Below are 16,279 nucleotides of genomic sequence, written 5' to 3' on the forward strand. Positions count from 1 at the left end.
ACGGTACAGGATGGCACAAAGAGGTGTGCAATGATACGAAATGTAGGGAGTTGTTGCAGCAACGTAAAGGTTAGTAGAGGGAGCACTTGTTAGCGGCAGAGGGAGCTTTAACATCGAGAGTGTTTCTAGCCTTACAGGGATTTCAGAAGTTGGGTGGATCAATTACTTACTTCTCAGTAACTGAGTTGCAGTGTAGTAGTAGTATGCAGTAGCACGATGCAACATGATGAGAGGGGGATCCAATGTTGGGAGGATGGACCAGCAGCAGCACAGATGCAGAGGGAGCTGTCATACGAATGCAACAGTGGCAGTGGCAAGGCCATGGGAAGCAGTACAGGGTGCAACAGTGCAGAGGATGTTGGCAGGAAGGCCTAGCATCAACACAGGTACCGGTGCCATATAATTAGAGTAATGCTCAGTGTGGAGTATTACTAGAGCACAGTCCTCGCTAAGAGGGAGTGTTGATTTGGGATAGCATCAAATGTTTTGTAGCCATGAAAATTGGTGGAGAGGCTAAAGCACATGAGATCTCCAAGAACCAGAAATGGTTTGGATAGATTGTACCCGGTTTGGGAGATATTAAAATAATTAATATTTTTAATGGAGTTCCTAAGTCTAAACTTAGGAAAAATAAAATATTAATGGTTATTAATATAAAATTGGGTTAGAAGGTTCTAAAAGTCATGGATCAAGCCAAATCTAGTCTTAACTGTTGATTATTTAATCTCGGTCGTTGAAGGACCAACGAGAAAAGTATAAGGAGAGGCTTGAGGGTTAGTTGGAGAACACACCAGAGTGATCAGTGTTGCATTTTTCTAGAGCGAGGTTGCTAAGCAAAAGTGAGTCAGTGATTAGCATCGAGGGGTAATGAGTACTAGGCAAAGAGGCAGTGACAGTGCCAAGAGACCAGCGCAGAAGCAGAGAGCAAGAGCAACAACTAGAGCAGGCCACACAGAGCCCAGCAGAGACAGCGCAGAGCCCAGAGGGACTACGTCATCCATGCAAAAGGCAGAGGGAGTGATGTAGAGGGTCCCAGAAGCTGCGCAGTGCCTCAGAGGGTTGATGCATAGGGCTGATGCAGAGGGTCCAAGGGCTGACGTAGTGCAGCAGGAGGCTAGCGCAGAGGCCAGAAGGGCCAACGCTGAGCTTCAGAGTTGTCGAAGAGGGTTTTGTGGGACAGGTTTTCTAAATACCTGTTTTCGAATAGAGAGGTATTGCTGTCGTGTATTTTTCAATATCGGGGGATCCGGTTAAGCATCCAGTTGTACTCAAGGAAATACTGCATAATAATAAACCCTCATAATAGTTGCATCATTTTCTCACAATGGGTTTTTTTGGGGACATTTGTCCAAAAATAACGGTGTCACTTGCGTGCTTGTTTTCTTTCAGTTGATGATATGTAGATGTTGCGACTGTATTATATTTATTTCGTTATTTATATGTTTTAAATAACTTGTTCATAATTTACAAGTAGAAGAAATAAACCAACAGAATACAGATTAATTTTCTAATAGATAGGCTTAGAAAATTCAACACTTGGTGACCTAATGAGTGAAGTAATGGCTAAATGGAGTAAGATATATAAATAGTCACAGGTAATTATCATGTTAAGAAATTATATCTTGTATTTGAATTTTAACATGGTATCAAAGCTAGATCCAAAAGTTGTCCTGTGGTTCTGGGAAGAAGTTTGGAGGTTCCCTATTGAAGAAACAAGTCTTCTTTGTTATTCAAGGTCCTAGTACAATATGATACATCTAATCTCCTTGAGAACACTTCTATAACATATCCCAATTTCATATGATCTACCTTTGTAAAGGAAACTAAAGTTCTCGCGTAAAATGGGTCAATCCCTTGTGTTATTTTTGTGGTACAAAAATCACGTCGCTCGATTCTTGGTGATATGAAATGCTATAAATATGGAAATGTGATATATCTCTCTGAAGGGTGACCTAGAAAATTGAGCTTCTTTATCTTTGTGGAAAGAATTCAAATGAGAGTTTGAGTTTCTTATGATCTAGGTGTGAAGACCAATCTACCAAGTCTACACCCATATATGATCTGAAAAAAAGTAGTAAAAGGATTCTTGGAAGCTGAAGTATGCTCTTATTCTATAAGGCTAATACGATATTCACTATGACACTATGGTATGCGAGTTTTCTTGGAGCAACATGGTATGCGAGTATCCTATCTCTATGGAATTTGAGCTACCTACATGTGGAATCGTGTGATAGACCTCATGTAAAAAATCTATAGACTGAACCAGAAATCTAAACTAAAACATAAGCATGTATTTTTTCTCCTCTAAGTACACATCATCTCAAATATCTAAGTAATCTATGCAAGATTTGGAAATTACTCAGTGAAATTTATATCTCTGAAACAATGTGACATTATATCTTGAAATCTTATGGATATGAGGATGCAGAAATTAAAGATCCAAAGTCTAAGGTCACTTGATGACATAAAGAATCTAAGCTCCCTAGATTTGGTTATAAAAGTCTGAATTTTGTACTACATTACCTATGAAAGGAATTCCAAACCTGTGGAGGCCGTCTGAACCTATGATTGGTTCCTATAATATAGGGACATATATTTAAAGGTGTGAACCTAAAGTGACATTTTTTAACATAGATAGTTGTGACAAAGGGTCATATTATTCTGAGGCACATTTCCTTGTTCATGCAATCAATCTGAATTATAATGTTGTTAAAGGAATTAGAGTTTGTGACAGTATGACTAGGTGATAGTACAAGGCTACACATATATGTGGAAGATAATGAAGCTTGAAGCACTACTTATATGTGACAAACATAACCCCTGAAGCATATTCTTCTATGATTAAACATGTTCTTGAAGCACGCTATTTTAGTCACATATGGCATCCTAGTAGCATTAAAAATAACTTGAAGAAGTTGTGATTTGGCACCGTATTCAAGGAAGATAGGTAAAGTTTCTCAAGAGGTACGTATAAATCTTATTTTCATTTCTCAAGAACTAGGCATATATTTATGTTAAAGTTCTCTTGCATCTAAGTTGTATGCTCCTAGAAAATCTCATCTATCACATTGCTAGATCTAATATGTTATGAAGGAATCACTTTAGATGACAATCAACATGAAGTATGAACTAGCAATCTTAGGAAATAAATTGTTGACACTTGTTGTGCTATGAAAGGGTCTTTGCATAAGGAATCGTGTCTTCTCTCTTGAGGACAAAGACACAATCAATATGATAGGTGCTTGGACTCTTTCCCTACACATAAACATTAAATGTATGTCAATCAATGATCAGAAAATCAAGAGACTTCACCTCTTATATAGAATCCCCGTCAATACCATTTATAGGGCTTGCAGCTAACACATTCATATATTTGTATAATTTGCAAATTTGAAGTATGACAGGTTTTGAAGACTTTGGATATTGAAGTATCCAGGGTTTGTAAAACCCTAACAAAGATTTGAGTTAGAAAATCCTGGGGACAAACCCTAGGATTGATGATTTACGGTAACAAAAGAAGCTTTAGTTCTTGGAAAAGATATAAATTACATTATGAGGATAATACAAGTAGTCCAATACTAAGAGGGAGATAACTCTTCTCAAAATATAAGTATTCTATATATTTTCTCTTTGACCAAGACTGTTGTTATTATCTTTAAGTTTTGGTTAGTCTCTTGTTTATGTATTCTCTTTTTAGTTAGAATTATTCTCCCATATCCTCCTAGTTAGAATTACAAGAAAATAAATAAGGTGACCTAAAATTTGAAGAATGGTTGAAGGATAGACAAGAGGATTTTTCAAATGTAGTCTAGAAGGAGAACCAAGAAGCTACTAGACTTGGAGTAAGCCTTGATAAAACATAACAAAAGATAACATTAAAGCAAATAAGGTTCTCCTAGTAATAAGGAGAGGAACATGTTAAGGCAATTGCATTAGATAGAAGAGTTGCTCTAGATTCTTGAAGGAACCTTGTGATTATAGAAGACCTCATACTTTGGGAAGGAAGGACACATGAGTCAAAAGAAGAAATTTTGACTTCAAAGTGATATGGAAGCAAAATTTCACATAAAGGATCTTACACTAAAACTCGCGGTTGCATAAAATTGGGCTGAAAGTGTTGATGATGAATAGAGATACTACTAAAGGTTGAGATATAGTATGTTCTCTTGAAGAGAATGAAGCAATATTTTGTTGCGCTGCAGAGGCAGAAAATATGGAAATTAGTTGTGAAGAAGTTTGGCTCCATAAGGTTTTTGATGAACTACTTGAAGACATGATGGATTCAATTATGATAATGATATATGAAGCTTGTCAGAAAAACCAAGAAGGTTGAAGATTCGTGAAATGATGAAGAATGGAGTCAAGAAGCTACAATATATCTCCACTGATGAACATGTGGTTGGGATGAAGTATCTTCCTGAGGGAAAGGTTGAGTATTGTGAAAAAAGCTTGGTCTTGCGGTTATCTCCTCCCTAGTTGGGAGTGAGCAAGGATTTCCTCCTAGGTTTAGAGGAAGTGAGGATGGAAATCTTGTCTCCATGTGTCATGTACTATGGCCATGACTAATCGCCACGAGTCTAGTGCATGAACATGAGTAGGGAGAATGGTGGATTGTGTATGCATCAAGGACTGACATTGTTGAGATATTTTATGTGACTAGGACTAGCAGTCGTAAGAGTCAAGTACATTGATCTAAGATAAGAATAGGACTGAAATTTCCTCGTGTCAAATATTGTGACAATGGATCATGAAATGGTCTTGCAAGGACATACCTTAGTGAACACCTGGGCAGTGTATGTGCCTCAAAGAGGCAATGTGATGTCCTATTAAATGCCTCCCAACATTGTGCTCTAATCTAGTGGAGAGATAAAGTGTATTTGTTAGGGCCTTGGCAGTTTGACAAAGTTCATTATGACGATGCTATCATCATTGATGTTTATCAGTCAGGATCCTTTCTTATAAAATTCTTTAACTTGAGAATATCATGATAAGTCATTATGAATACCTCCCTAGTTAAGAGGGAGTGTTGGAATTGTAACTAGGTTTGGTCTTCATAAATGTCATTGTATCAATATGTATTTTATGTAAAAATAAAAGAAGAAAAATCATTATTATTTTATAGCATGTTCCTCATGCTTTATTATTTGAGACACATTTTCACATGAACAATCAACTAATATTAATACCTTTACTTCTCCATTGGACATTCACTCGTTCATCTGTTCAAAGGAGAAATATTCAAGTTTTTTGAGGCAAGTAAAGTTCTGAAATATCTGAGTTTTCTTAGGCAAGTTAGTTCTAAGATATTTGAGTTTCCCTGAGGCAAAAACGGTGCTATGAAATTTGAGTTTCCTGACGTTTGGGAGTGATTTTCATAGGTATATATTGATGCAAATTTTAGAGGGACATTTCCTATAATGATGATGTGAGTTTCCTAAGATAATAATGTGAGCTTCTTGGAATGATAATGTGATTTCTTTATGCTATTGATACGAGCTTCCATGATGATTAGCTATGTAATGATGCGAGGTTCTGAGGTTGTTTTGAAGATAGAAAAAGTGACATCCTTTGAACAAATCCTATGGACTATATTATGGCAAACTTCATGTTCATATTTGGTGGAGGGTTGACTTGGAAATTGGATATTCTTGACATGACTTGGATTTATCTTGTTAACAAAGAAACTATAAGGAAAGGATTGACGGGTTTTCCCCTTGTGGGTTTTTCCCTGCCCTCTGGTCTAATTTATGGTGTCTCTTGTTCTTTTTGTGCATTGCATTTGTATAATTTCTTGATGATCTAATGAATGAAGTAATGGCTAAATGGAATAACATATACAAATAATCACAAGTAATTACCATATTAAGAAATGATATATTGTATATGAATTTCAAAAGAATCATCCATCATATCTTTGTTTTATGCAAAGAAGATAAGAAGGAAAGAGGTTGGAAACAGAAGGAAGAAAAATACTTGATCTTCCTTTACTCTTGAAGATAAAGGAGGTCAAGTTCAGTGCGAAGTTATAACGCAATTTTTTCTTGGTGTAGTCTGAGCTTTGTGGCCTAGTTGCAGGCCGAATTTTGGCCCTCTTGGAGATTTGTAGCAGACCTTATTTCAAACTTTGTTGTGGATAGAATTGAGGAAACTCTTCTTGGATTTTAGGGGTTGGTTTGAATCTTGGTGGATGGTCATTGATCTTGCTGGTTAGTTTTAATTTTATGTAATTCTTGTTGCATTGATTCTTTAAGGGAAAATGTTGGCTAGTTTTTCCCCTTAGTGGGTTTTCCCAGGGTAAAATCTTCTTGTCTCTTTGTGCATTTTGATCCCTATTGATCTATAATGGTTTAATTTATGAAATAATAATTGCTTAATGACACATTGAGAAAGATAAATAGTCATCTATATCATTGGAAGTAATTATCAAGTTTTAGAAATGAGTACTTATACTAGAAAATTCAACATGGTATCAAAGCTTTGGTGAAGGAAAGAGCACAAAGATAATTCTTGAAGAAGTCATCCTTGTTTTATACAAGCACTAGAATTTGAGCAGATATAAAATATATGTACCTCTGTCTGTTTTCAGGAAAACATTCGGAAGAAGATTTGTTCTTCTAAAGAAGCCTCGACTGATTAATGATTTGATGTATTAGGTCAAAGGATCTCAGAGTTAGAATAGTATACTACAATATAAATGTTCATATGAATTATACATAGGTTTATTTAATCTCAAGAATGACTTCAAACATAAATTATACAAAAAGTGTTGAAGCAGAGATCAAAACCTCAGTGGATAAGGTAGACAAATCTCATAAGACGAAGTCTAATCTTTGTTTTGCAAGCGTTTAATTATTGAGAAATGTAACTAGTATCGGTTTTCATGATTGTATTTTTGTCATGATGTAATGTATTTGTGAAAAGAAAGAAAAATAATTCTTATTCTAAAAGAAATCTATTTAAAATCATGGGTTTCATGCTCATTTTATTTTTCTTCTAGGTCAAAGCACACATTCTGTGCTTCTAGGGTTTGTGTCATGAGTCATTTTCAATGTCATTATGATCTAGAACCTTCTTGGGCTCATTGCATCAAAGAAATAAAATTCATTTTATGTAATTAGTCATGCAAACCCTCCTTAATCAAGTTGGAATCAAGCACATCAAGTTGGCCTCATTAAAGGAGATACAACCACTATAAATATAAGTGATACTTGACCTATTTCTGCATTGAACCAAGGAGACTTCAATCTACAATTATAGAAGGAAGAAGGAAGAAGGAAGTGTGAATTACATAAAGAAGAACCTATCTCATAACAATAAGTGAAGGAAAGACTAGCGAAGAAGATTAGAAGGCTGGTGAAGAAGGATAAGTCTGTAGCTTATCTTTTTCTATCACACGTAGAAAAGGATTGAAGCACTGCAGGGCCAAAGGTGCAGGACTGTGATTGTAGACCAAATTGCAGAGGTTCGAATCCCTATTTGATTAGATTTAGGGTTGGCTTGAGTTGGCCCTTTTGGTAGATTTTATATTGTTTTGAAGGGATACTCTTAAGGGTTGGCTTGGTGGATGGAGCAAAGTCTTTGTCTTGGTCAAAGGGTCTTTGTTGTCTCATTTGATTTGGTTCTTGAATAAGATAAGAAACTTTTTGGGTTTTCCCCTTGAAGAGGGGGTTTTCCCTAGCTGAGAGCCTACATCTTTTGTCCTTGTTGTTTTGGTATTCATGCATTTATGTTTTGGTAGTTGCTTGATGATAAAAAGATAAGAGAATACATAAAAGAAGATAAGAAGAATGCAAAGACATCACAAGTAATTATCAAAGATAAGAAGATCTTTCAGCCTTTATGATTTTCTAACATGGTATTAGAGTTACGGTGAATAATGACAAAAGGGAAACGTGAAGATCGTGTACTCTCATCATCTGTTGAAGGACTCCACTTAATAGTAAGAAGGATCTCTTTTATCTATGGTTTAAGAGACAACAAGAAAATAGAGTAGGAAACAAGGATAAATGAAGGTCTCATTTAAAGGATAAATAAGTACAGATCCATGACCTAGATACAAATGCAAAAGAGGATCAAGAAAAGTATATAAGCTTTAGATGAGAAGAAAGACTAGAATCTTTCAATTTTGAAGTTTTAGAACTTGTAATCCAAGACCGAGATCTTAAAACGACTGAGTAGCATTGTTCATAATTCAAGGACCTAAAATTTAGAAGGTTGATTTGTGAATTTCCAAAAGTATATCTTAAAAAGAAAGATTGGAAGTTTAACCTCCTTATCAGGTTTGAAATATACAGTGGAAACATAAAATATTTTAGCAAGAATCATGGTCATCCTTCTTAGAAAATTTAAAGCAATCCTTCAATCTAACACAATGTGACATTCTCAAGCCTAATTCTTTGGAAAAGTATTCCTTTAAGCAAGCAAAAGAAGTAACCTTATAGGAAGATCTAGACCGAACTCTATAAAGGCAGTTATAGACCTAATCTAAAATTGTTTTGCAATGAAATCCAAAGCCTTAACCAGAGGGTCAAAGGTTCAGTGATCATAGATAGTCTAATTTATAGGTAGCTCATAAATCAAAACCACAATGGACTGTCATGTGTAGATATTTGAAGCAAACAAAATGCATCAATCTTTAAATTAAAAGAAGCATGTGTGGTTACAAATAAATTATACCTTTACAAGCAGTCCTTGTCCTCGACATCCTTGAAAGTGCAACAAGAAGATCATGGTACCATGAAGTAATATTTGCATCAAAGGACTAAGGTATGTATTGCTTAGAGGTACGTACAATTGCTTTATCTATACAAGGTCTGACCCAAGTTAGATTAGGGTTTTGAAGTATCATTTTTTGTTATAGGGTTTGTAATGTTGGAGGTTGTTGGCATTTAAGTTTTTGTAAACCCTAACCCTATTTTAGTTGATTTCCTCACAGAAACCCTAGCTTTTAGTCTCTAGGATTTTTAGGTAGTCTAGGGTGAAATGAGAAACCCTATTAAGGATAGAATTGGTTTTGAAATTCAAACCCTAGATTGAGGTTTTGAAAGCCAACGTCAAGAATCTTAGAGTTTGGATCTGAAAATTCTAGGAATTCCTTCCTCCCTAAAGATTTTATGAAATCCCTAGTTTTGAATCATACTCTTGTTCTTGTATACTTTTGGTGGTACTTCTAAGTAATTGTGGCAGGCACATAAAAAAATGTTAATCTTATGCAAGAGGGATCCCTTAAAAAAGAAGCCTTACAAGGTTTATAAAAGCAACTCAAGGTATGTTTAAGACTACAAGAATTTTTGCAGATCTTCTTCATATAAGAAAATACAATCATTTTGTCTTTAAAGTTTGTTTTATATTATTAACTCTCCCATGTCTAGGGTTTTGATATAGAATCATGAATATTCTTATTTGAAGGGTAGTTGATTAAATCAAACCTTGTCATACACTATATCTTTTTTTCACTTTGGTGAAACCCAAACCTTTAGGGTGCACTATAAAACCATAGCCTTTTTAAGGTTTGTTGATGATAGTTAGAACATATGATAAAACTCTAGTTTGATGAATTATGGTTTATGACAAAACCCTTGTAATAGTTAAAAAAATATCCTAGGAATGAAACCCTAACTTGGTCTACTTGTTGTATTAAAATTTTGATAATTGTATCTAGCGTTTACAATGAAACCCTAGTAGATATTGATATAAGATTCTAGAGCATAATAACAAAAAACTAGATGTAAAATGCTTTCGCTATGATTGAAATCCTAACTTGATTTAGTTATTGATATCTAAGGTTTAGTTTTGATAATGTTATCTAGGGTTTGTGACAAAACCATAGCAAAAATTGGTTTAGGGCATGAAAATGTAACTCTAGTTGATTGCTTCTCTTTTGATTGTTATCCCCACTAGGTTTAGAATTTGTTATTTAAAGTTCAAGTTCTTACTCGAAGTTTTTGATAACCATGGATGCTCTCTATATGATAACATGATAACCCTAGTTTGACAAAATTAATTTCATGCTCCTGTACATATATATTTGTGTTTGGTTGTACTTGTTGAAGATTTGCAGGTACATAGTCTTCAAGATCTTGAAGATGCTTACCTACCTCATGGTTGATGATGACTTGATGATTATAGTGAGCATGATGGAAAGAGTGAGTTGTAAGATCATTGATGGCATTGAAGTTTACATTATTGATTGAAAGGCGACTTTGTTGTCATATGAAGAAATGATGTTCCACAAGGTTAAAGTTCTTTGATGATAATACAAAAGGAAGAGCCTATGTACAAAAGGAAGATCTTAGACAAAGGAAAATGTACGTCCTCCATAGTTTAAAGGAAGAACAAGATGTGACATGACTTACAATTATACATATATTAAAGGATATGAAGATGAAGATCGAAGAATAGCTAAAGCACTACTAATAGTTACTCATGATTGATGAAGTGAACAAGATTAAGATGTTTTGAGAAGTGTTGAGGCTGAGTTAGGTGATGCTGAAAAGGTTGGAGAAGGAAGCTTTTGTTAAGATTTTTTTGGCTACTATGATAACCTAAGCAACATCAGAATGATCGAGGACCCCAAAGATTGTGTTAGCATATCAATGATAAGAATCAGTATATTGGAAGTGATTAGGGTCATGTGGCTACAATATGATGAAGTAATTGTTGGGTTGATCTCTCCCTAATAAGTTTTAGAAGCATGATTAGATTGATGGAATCTCTAATTTGGATGCAAGGGAATATATGAGTACCATAAAATTCCTATATGGTGGTACTTGGGAGGACATCTTGGCCAAGTTGGTATTGAGATCTCATGTTATGGTTTGGCTTAGATGAAGGCTGGATCCCGGTGTGGGAGGGCATCTTGGTCATGTGGAGCTCTGTTTGTGTTGACCTTGTTGAGATACCTAGATCCCTAAGGGTTTATGTCAGGGCACGGAGGCCTAGAAGGTATTTATATTGATACAAGGGTTGTAGCCTAATGGTACCTATAGTGGCATGTTGCTTTGATGACACATTATCCTCTGATAGTGTCTCAGATCCTTGTATTAGTGTCTTGGAATTGACACTTAGATCCTTATTTTTATGGATCCTTGAAATAGTGTCATTGACACTTGGACCTTTGATGTGTTGGATACCTTGGCAGTTAAGGTATCCCTAGCATTATGTATGTTGTTGTACTCTTCTTGAAACATTTCAAATCGAGGTCAACCTTATACCAATTGAACAATTATGTATACCTCCCTAGTTAAGAGTGAGTGTTGAGAAATGTAACTAGTATCAAATTTCATAATTGTATTTGAGTCGTGATGTAATGTATTTGTCAAAATAAAGAAAAATAAAATTAATTATAAAAGAAAATTATTTATAAGCATGGGTTTCATGCTCATTTTATTTTACTTCTAGGTCAAAGCACCCATTGTGTGCTTCTGGGGTTTGCATCATGAGTCATTGTCCATGTCATTATGATCTAGACCCTTCTTGGGCTCATTGTGTCAAAGAAATAAAATTTATTTTATGTAACTTGTCATGTAAACCATCCTTCATCAAGTTGGCCTCAAGCACATAAAGTCGGCCTCATTAAGGGAGCTACAACACCTATTTGTACACCCAACCAAGGAGGCTTCAATCTATAATTCTAGAAGGAAGAAGGAAGTGCGAATTACATAAAGAAGAACCTATCTCATAGCAATAAGTGAAGGAAAGCCAAGCAAAGAATATTAGAAGCCTAGCAAAGAAGGAGAAGGTAAAAAACTTACATTTTTTGTCACATGTATGAAAGGACTAAAGCACTAAAGGCTTCAAGGTGAAGGATGGTAATTTCAGGCTAAATTGCAGAGGACTGAAGCCCTATTTGATCAGTTTGAGGGTTGGTTTGAGTTGACCCTTTTGGTAGAGTTTGTCTTGTTTTGAAGGAAGATTCTTAAGGGTTGGATTGGTGTACGAAGGAAGGTATTTGTCTTGGTCAAAGGGTCTTGTTTGTCTCATTTGATTTGGTTCTTGAAGAAGAGAAGAGATTTCTTCGGTTTTCCCCTGTCTGAGAGCCTACATCTTGTGTCCTTGTTGTTTTGATCTTCATGCATTTATGTTTTGGTAGTTTCTTGATGATAAAAAGATAAGAGAAGACATAAAACGATATAAGAAGAATATAAAAACATCACAAGCAATTATCAGAGATAAGAAAATCTTTTTGCTTTTATGGTTTTCCAACATTAATTGGCTAAGTCATCTCCATACTGAAGGAGACGAGTTCTGGAGAAGTTAGTCGAGTAGCACTTCAAAATATTGTTTCCATACAATTAAATGAGATATGTGTGACAATACAGTGAGTGTGTGAAGTTATTCATTGTCTAAATCAAGAGACCCTTGACATGAAAGAAGAAACAACAATAATAGAGTTTAGGCTTCTGTGATCCATATCAAGTTAGAGAAAGATTCTTCGGCGAAAATCACATGGAATCTCATTTGTCGACGCGTTTCGAACCAACTAGTGTGGTTCATCGTCAGGACAAGTTGAAGAAACAGATCTAGCTCATCATGCTAAATAGTTTGAGCGGAGCCTCCAACAGCTATCATCTCTAACGGCTAGTTTGACTCAAGGACAGGGGTCAAAATTATTATAATAGTTTAATTCGTAAAAATAAATAAATTATTATTAAGGTAAATGGTACGAGACCTAATAATTAAAAATTATAAGTTAATTAATAATTAGTCAAATAAAAGACCTTGAAATGCCTAAAAAATATAAATAATTTTATTTAAAAGTATTAAAAATAAAAGGTAATAAAGAAAATCAAAGTTAATAATTAAAAATTATAATTTAATTAAAAATTAAAAGGAAAATTAGTTAATTAAATGACCTAATGGATGAATAAAAAATTATATTTGGCATGAGACCTAATAAAAAAATAAAAAATAAAAATAAATAAAAAATAAAAAAAAATTATAAGTTAATTAATAATTTAAAAAGGAAAATTGGTTAAATGAAGAATAAAAAATATAATCTTATTTAAAAGTATTATTAAAATTGTATGTTAATTAAAATAATAAAAGGTAATAAAGAGAATCAAGGTTAATAAAAATTGTAAGTTAGTTAATAATTTAAAAGGAAAATTAGTAAATTAAATGACCTTGTAATAAAGGATAGAGAAATATATAAATTAATTTTATATAAAAGTATTATTAAAAATGTATGTTAAATAATAAAATGTAATTAAGCTATAAAAAGGACCTTAAATGGAAAATTAGTTAATTAAATGACCTTATAATAAAGGATAAGTTAAATGCCTAGATGTATAGAGTAATGTATAAATTAATTTTATATAAAAATATTATAAAAATTGTATGTTAATTAATAAAAAGTAAAAAAAAATTAAAAAAAAAAAATCAAAGGATGATATGATAGATCGGAAATTAGTTAAAAATATAAGCTGTAAAGAATTAGAAAGGAAAATTAGTTATATGGAGGCCCTTAAATAAAATAATCAATATATAAAAATAATAGGAATTAAAATTGGAAAAATAGGCATAAAGGACCTTGAAATATCAGAAGAAATAGGTTGCTATACACACGAATAAAAACTAATAAATAAATAACCAAAAAAAAAAAATCGGAAAAAAAATAAATAATAATAAATAAATAAATAAAAATAAAAATAAAAAATAATAATAAAATAAATAAATAAGTAAAAATAAAGATAAAAGACACAAAAAAACCAAAGAGGACGGAAAAACGACTAGGAAGAGAGGGCTGGGACCCAACACCTACTGACTTTCCAACCATCCTCTCTATTGAGATTGCTTGGTCTCTTTTCGATCTCAAGTGCTTCCCTGAATTTTCGATGATGGAAATGCGAAACCTTAGCAATAACACTGGCTTCTTCAATACAAACATGATGATTGGTTTTCTCAGCGTGTTCAGCCAAAGCGGAAGACTTAGATCTCCTATGCTTCAGATCCGCTTCGTGCTCGCTAATCCTCTATCCTTTATTACAAGGTCATTTAATTTACTAATTTTCATTTTAAATTATTAACTAACTTACAATTTTTATTACCCTTGATTCTCTTTATTACCTTTTATTATTTTAATTAATATACAATTTTAATAATACTTTTAAATAAGATTATGTTTTTTATTCTTCATTTAACCAATTTTCTTTTTTAAATTATTAATTAACTTATAATTTTTTTTTTATTATTATTAGGTCTCATGCCAAATATAATTTTTTATTCATCCATTAGGTCATTTAATTAACTAATTTTCCTTTTAATTTTTAATTAAATTATAATTTTTAATTAAATTATAATTTTTAATTATTAACTTTGATTTTCTTTATTACCTTTTATTTTTAATACTTTTAAATAAAATTATTTATATTTTTTAGGCATTTCAGGTCATTTATTTGACTAATTATTAATTAACTTATAATTTTTAATTATTAAGTCTCGTACGATTTACCTTAATAATAATTTATTTATTTTTACGAATTAAAATATTATAATAATTTTGACCCCTGTCCTTGAGTCAAACTAGCCGTTAGAGATGATAGCTGTTGGAGGCTCCGCTCAGACTATTTAGCATGATGAGCTAGATCTGTTTCTTCAACTTGTCCTGACGATGAACCACACTAGTTGGTTCGAAACGCGTCGAAAAATGAGATTCCATGTGATTTTCGCCGAAGAAACAACAAGTTTAAGAAAAGGATCAATGCCTCAAGGTCTAAGGTTGCAAAGGTCTAACACTCTTGAGATTTGAAAGATGAGGTATGTGTTGATTTTATTCTTAAAAAGGAGCTCTATCAGCAAAGATCTAGTATAATTCTAGTATGTAGCAAGACTTGATGAAAAGTCCTCGAAGCATAAATGTTATCATTACACGTCATAACTGCAATAGCCTTGGTGAAAATTCCATGTAATAAAGTTAATAAAGGAAAAATAATCACCATGGTGATGGGACATATATTCCAATACGATGTTGGGCAAAAACATAGTGATGGGGATCACTTGTGACTAATTAATGGCTAAGGAAATTGGCAAAGGAAAAGGAAAATGCTTTGGAAAGGCATGAGACATTAATTGGCATTTTATTTATGAAAATAATGTAAATTAGGAGAGAAGGAAGGTGAAAGGTCACAGGTTGCATGTGAGGAGAAAATTGAAGGAAAATAATGGAAAATGAAGAAAATAGAGGCCTCATTAATAAAAGGTCTTATGAGGTTCGGTTGATAAACATTTGTTAGTTCAATTTTGGAGCTCTCTTTCTATTCTCTCTCTCATACTCTTGGACACTTAGAGTTTTATTGGAGCACTCTTGGAGGAGTGTGGAGTTTTGGAGAAAGAAGGCAAAGAAAGAGTAGGAAAGCGCAAGAGGACATCGAGATCAACAACTACAGTGGGCTTTGCTTGCAAGTACCGAGTTGGGGGTATGATTTCCTTGATAGTTTTGGCATGCATGGCATATGCATGTGCTTTCTTGGTTATGATTTGTTATTGGCATGGAGAAATGTTTGGATTGATGGTGGATTGCTTAGCTTTTCCATTTCCTGGATAGCCATGGTGTTGTGGTTTCTTTCATTTTGTTTTTCTGGTTGGTTTTCATGTTGCTTTGGTTTTTGGCTAAGATACTAGTTCTTGGAAGCCCTATAACAACTTGGGTTGAGTTACTAGTCCTGGAAGCCTTGGTTGGACAAACGCTTCGGAAGCCCTTGGTGGGTTGAATTACTAGTCCTGGAAGCCCTGGTTGGAAAAATGCTTTAGAAACATGGCGACAGTTGTGGGTTAAGTTACTAGTCTTGGAACAAATATGGTAGAGACCAATATGGTGATGGTTAGTGATGTCCGACTGTGAGGTGGAATCACTGGTTGAGGGTTGAGGTGGTATGGCCTTTGGAAGCCCTAGTTTGGTTTTGTTGGATGTGTTCCATGAGATCTCACATTCATGCTTGGAATATGGTACGAGGGTGACTGGCTGAAAGAGAAATTTGGTTTAGCCTAGTCTATGGTCGGGTGGTTCGTGGAATTCCCAGACCTGGTTTCACTTTGCATATGTTAATAGGAGATTCTTTCCACTTGTATTTGATGGGTAAATATACTTGTTTATATATGGATTTGATGTTCGATATCCTTTATATTTCTATTGATTATATGTTGGTTATGAGCATGTTTTATGGTAGTGATGATGTATGGATCTCATCTTTTTTTCATTTGTAATTGGATGAACAATGAATATATGATATAATAGAGGATAATGCAACTAATGTGATAATGCATCAAGGTTTCTTAGTGA

Source organism: Pinus tabuliformis, chromosome 4_2 (genome assembly GCF_031772625.1).
Source record: "Pinus tabuliformis cultivar Carrire ecotype Pingquan chromosome 4_2, CPIR1, whole genome shotgun sequence".
NCBI classification, from domain to species: Eukaryota; Viridiplantae; Streptophyta; class Pinopsida; order Pinales; family Pinaceae; genus Pinus; species Pinus tabuliformis.